The sequence below is a fragment of the Danio aesculapii genome, chromosome 9 (assembly GCF_903798145.1).
Source record: "Danio aesculapii chromosome 9, fDanAes4.1, whole genome shotgun sequence".
Lineage (NCBI taxonomy): Eukaryota > Metazoa > Chordata > Actinopteri > Cypriniformes > Danionidae > Danio > Danio aesculapii.
The window spans coordinates 14,624,150-14,630,054 of record NC_079443.1 but is presented as its reverse complement, the minus strand read 5'-3'; positions in this window follow the sequence as shown (position 1 = coordinate 14,630,054).

The window sequence follows — 5,905 nt, the reverse complement described above, 5'->3', positions numbered from 1 at the left end:
GTTTGTATGATACAAATGTATTGGCTTCTTGTGAATTAATAATCTATCTCTGAAATTGTGAGACATTAATAAAAGTTGCTTGTGTTTTGAAGTCACTCGTGTCCATTTTAGCTGTAAACTGCAGTGAACTAGGTAATGGTATCAGACACACAGCAAAAAAAAAAAAAAACACACATGAGTTAATTTTACTCAGTTTAGATAGTATTTTGTCCCTCTCTAAATTTGGTTAAAGTTACTTAAGTTAATGAGAAAATGAAAGAATTAATAAGGTGATGATTGAGGACTGATGATGAACATCTACTGTTATAAAGACTATTCTGACACAAAACTATACTGACTTCAGTCACAGCCTTAGACGAAATCAGCTGAAATATAATACATTGAATCTCTCAAAATCTCAGCAGAGAATCAACTCCATCAATAAGCAACTCCACAAACAGCAGCTTTACTTATTACTAACCTGTTTGCCTAATGAAGCATTGCAGTAAGAAATATTTATTTTGCACTATTGTTCTTATATGCATGTCAATATAATAAATAATATTTCTGCTACATAACAAACAAAAGACTACAATAAATCATACAATTCAATGCTGAAAGCTGCAAAACAGTCATCAGTAACTAAATAGAAAAATAATATACAGCAAGAAAAAAACAGACAAAAGAAAGTAAAGTCTCACTTTTAGTTTAGGTTTCGGTTTGTGTCATTTTAAATGCTCAGTCTGGTTATGAGCTGATCTTCATTTTTTCTGTGTTTATGGAACAGCCTAAAGCAGGTGAGTCAGCCAGACCAATATATGAGCAGGCAGAGCAGGATTCTCGCGATGACCACAGGCGCAATACCGCTCTTTGTTATGAGCCGCAGTTTCAGTGTAAACTTAGCAAAGGCGAGCTTATTCGGCGATGATGTGTACAGTATTAGATTTTACATTTAGTGGACATTTGCGCTGAACACGCAGTGAATGCAACCCATCGAGATTCGGGCACCTTCTCTGAAAACACTCGATTGACCTCGACTGGCGAATCAACATACACCACATGTCATGATCGCTCTCATCTGTGCCATTATTTGTAACTTTAGGTGGGGTTTGCAAACCTGTGTACTTTTCACTCTTCAGCCGTTTGCATTTCCTGCGGTCACAAAAGCTCATCACAAAAGAGGTCGCATAGATTAAATTTCGGACGCATATGCGACCAAAGTGATCGCAATTTCGAGCCCTGTATATATATATATATATATATATATATATATATATATTTATATATGTATATATATATATATATATTTATATATGTATATATATATATTTATATATGTATATATATATATATATATATATATATATATATATATATATATGCAAATTTATATTGAAATACCAGACATGGGTTTAAAACTCATATCACCATTATTGAAAAAAAAAATCTACAGGCTCTGACTTGACCTTTACTTTAGTATTCTTCTTTTTCCTAAGGGTGTACAGCCAGGGGGAGTATTGCTGCTCTAATCGCCAATTTAGGTCAAAGCTAGGCATGCTCCGATCAGGATTTTTCCAGCCGATACAAAGTACTGATTCCTTGTCATGGTGATCGGCTGATACTGAATACTGATTCTAATGCTTCACGCTTTATAATGGATTAAGCACATTTTCCCCTCTAAGTATGAACCATAAGAGAAGATCTTGCATTACCTAAGAGAATAAATCAAGGATGCTGCATATAATACCTTAAACATGTCTCTTATAACAATTTAGGTGTGAACGTGTCATGGCCAGAAGCAGCTTTACAGAAAATAATTTATCCATTCATTTTACTCTGGCTTAGGGCCTACTCACACTATGCTATCCGAACCGTGCCCAGGCCTGTTTCCCGGATCGTTTGAGAAGTGTGAGTGCTCTAAATCAGGCTCAGCCACTGTTTACTTGGCCGGCTCTGGCCCGGTTGGAAGAGGTTCACTTGGGCTTTGGCGCAGTACGCTTGTGTGTGAGTGCAAAACCCGCCAAAGCCCGAAACTGAAAGCGAGACATGACTTTTATGGGACTGTTTCATATAGATCTATTTATCATTCTTACTATTCAATGAACACAAACTGTCGTAGTTTATTGAAGACGCAAACCTCTCACTGCACGAAAGCTCCGCATCTTCAGCAAACCTCCTAATACCTACAGCACGAGGACTTTATGATTGTTTATGAGCGTCAAAAGTGGCTGATCTGTTCTGCGAAATACCAGCTTCTGACCAGCGCATCATCGATGACGTAAGTGTGCCCAGGCCCGAATGTAATGTGAGTGCGGGCCGTCAGGGGAGACGGGAGGGGGGACAAGCATGCTTTGCCCGGTTCAAGGCAACTGTACATAGTGTGAGTACACCCTTAGTCCCTTATTAATCAGGGCTTGCCACAGCAAAATGAACTGCCATATAAAATTATATCACAGATATAAAAATTCTTATGAAATATTACAATGTCATTTGGAAACATTGCAAATAATGAAAGAAGAATTCAACATGTCTCAATTCAATTCACCTTTATTTGTATAGCACTTTTACAATGTAGATTGTGTCAAAGCAGCTTCACATAAAAGGTCATAGTAAATAGGAACAGTGTAGTTCAGTTTGTAGTGTTTAAATTCAGTTCAGTTTAGCTCAGTTCAGTGTGGTTTAAAAATCACTACTGAGAGTCCAAACACTGAAGAGCAAATCCAACAATGCGCAGCTCTACAGATCCCGAACCATGCAAGCCAGTGGCGACAGCGGAGAGGGAGAAAAAAACTTTACTAATTGGCGAAAGTGAAGAAAAAAAACCTTAAGAGAAACCAGATTCAGTTGGGCACGATCATTTTAATTTCTCTGCTGGCCAAATGTCTTGTGCAGAGCTGCAGTCTCAGCGGCAGAGGCTGGAAGCTGGCCTCAGCAAAGACTCGTCTGTCCCTGGAGCGTCACAGGAATCAGTCTCATGTTCTCCACTTCTCCATGACCACCACAGTAGCTGCTCACGATACGGCTTGGTCCAGGATATGGAAACCTTGGGATCATCTCGTTGTTGGTCTTGGATCGAATCAGTGACTCTGCATAGTCTGAGGGCCTCGGGAAGAGTATCCCCAGGTGGAAATGGAGAATAAAGAGAATAATTAGCGTAGCTGCTGTTCATAGTGTAAATAAACAAGATGTGGAAACCCGCTAAGTGGAGTATATGCTTTACTAAACAGATAGGTCTTTAATCTAGTTTTGAATTGGGAGAGTGTGTCTGAGCCTCGGACACTCAATCAAGAAAAAGTTTGGAGTGCACATTTAATGCATAAGAGGGTAAAATGCACACCTATAAATCTAACACTCCTTTACTAAAAGGAAAGAGGTCTATAAACTACTGTTTATAGCAATGAGTTTATTACAAGTAGTTATATTATTAAATATTCATGTTAATAAATAAATAAAGTTTTATTTATCTAATAATTCCAGCCAGCTTTTACTGAATTTGCAATATTGTCAAAACAGAACTTTCAGTTGTTATATATGTAAAAAGGCCTAAATACATGCAGGACCATTCAAATATTTTGCTCGTCTCCAACTATTGACAGCAGATCTCTCAATGAGATAGAGGCAGGGGGATTTGCACTCGCTAAATCTTTACTGCTCTATTCATTTAACCGAAGAAATGTAATGCTATTACAGTGCTTCTCGCGATCTGTACTCTTGCTCATTCACTATCGCCACCATGATTTCAGAGTATTTTAACTAATTTTGGGGGATGGTGGGGCCGGTATAAATTTGCGAGAGACTCGCGGAGCTTCCAGAAGAGGTCATACGGTTGGATGAGACGCTAGATAGGGTCGAACATGTCACATCAGCTCAAAACACTAGAGATACAATGGCTGCACTTGCAACAAAGAGAGCAGAGCATCACTCGCGTGAGTCGCGCCAATAAACTGTAAACAAGTTGCACTGCATCTGCATATATTTTAGCTGCTGTCATTGTGACGCAAACACATTGATAGCCCCCACACATCAGTGTTACCAACTATTTCCAATGAAAAGTAGCTAATCAAAGTCTTGGATCGAGACATGATGGCGGCGCGGTCACATCGCGAGGCTCAGCGTCTCTCCAGTTTCTGCAGAACAGAAGTGCCTTTACATCGTACACCCGACAGGAGATCTTGGATATTGGTCTGTGCTTTCCAGTCAGTTTTATTAGCAATCTTCGACTCATCCCTAAGATCGCCAGAACACCCGGGCCTGAGCGCCCTACCCGGCCGGGCGGAAGTGCTTGAAGGCGGCGTATAGAATGTAAACAAAGACGGGGGAAGCGCGGCGGGCAAAGAGCTAAGCTAAAGCTAACACCACACCGGCTCTCTTTACCCAGCATCTTTCTCGCCAATGTACGGTCACTGGTGAACAAAATGGATGAGATTTGACTGCGCATCAACCACAGCAAAAGATTATGGAACTGTAATGTCATGATTTTCACAGAAACATGGCTAAACAGCGGGATACCAGACAACGCTGTATCGCTAACTGAGCATCCAACATTCCGAGCAGACAGAACAGCGGATGACTCCGGTAAGACCAGAGGCAGAGGATTATGCATATATATTAACAAAGCTTGGTGCACAAACTCTGTTGTCGTTGGGAGACATTGCTCTATTAACCTGGAATTTCTAATGGTTAAATGTAGACCGTTTTATCTGCCACGGGAGTTCACCTCCACCATAATAACTGCTGCTTATATTCCTTCCGATGCTGATGCCAAGCTTGCTATGAATGAACTTAATGCAGCCATCAGCAAACAACAGACTGCTCAACCGGAGGCTGCTTTTATTGCTGCGGGGGATTTTAATCACTCAAACTTAAAGACAGTGCTCCCCAAATTCCATCAAAACATTTTCTGCCACACAAGGGGAAACAAAAATTTAGACCAAGTTTACACAAACATGGCTGAAGCATATGCTGTGACCCCCCTCCCCCACTTGGGTCAATCAGATCACCTTTCTTTGTTTCTTACCCCCAAGTACTCACCCCTCATCAACCGTGTGAAGCCATCAGCAAGGACCATCAAAGTGTGGCCAGCGGGGGTAGACTCCACACTCCAGGACAGGTTTGAACACACAGACTGGAGTATGTTTGCTTCCCAGGCCACATGTGGCTCTCACACAGACATTTACAGTTACACTTCCTCTGTTCTGGAATATATCAACACCACCATAGACAATGTTACAACCCAGAAAAAGATCACCACATACCCAAATCAAAAGCCATGTATTAACAAGGAGGTACCCCTCCTGCTGAAGGCATGCAACACTGCCTTCAGATCAGGGGATGCACAGGCCTACAGCACTTCCAGGGCTAATCTGAAGAGGGGCATCAAAAAGGCCAAGCACTGTTACAAGCTAAAGCTAGAGGAGCACTTTTCCAACTCTGATCCTCGGCGCATGTGGCAGGGCATCCAGGCCATCAGCAACTACAAACCCAGCCAGTCCACCCCCGCAGCCACAAATGTCTCCTTCCTGAATGAGCTAAATGACTTTTATGCCCGCTTTGAAAGAGACAATACAGAACCCTACACCAGGAACACTTCCTCAACCAACCACTCACCTATCACAATCACCTCCTCAGAAGTCTACACCGCACTGAGTCGGATGAATGTGTGTAAGGCTGCTGGACCGGACGGTATTCCTGGGCCCGTCCTCAAAGCATGTGCAGAACAGCTCGCTGGGGTATTCACAGATATTTTCAACCTGTCACTTAAACTAGCAACTTTGCCAACATGCTTTAAAACCACCTCTATTGTGCCAGTGCCCAAACACTCCAGCCCAACATGCCTGAATGACTACCGCCCTGTAGCACTCACACCCATCATCATGAAGTGCTTCGAGCGGTTGGTCCTGGCACATCTGAAAGACTCTCTGCCATC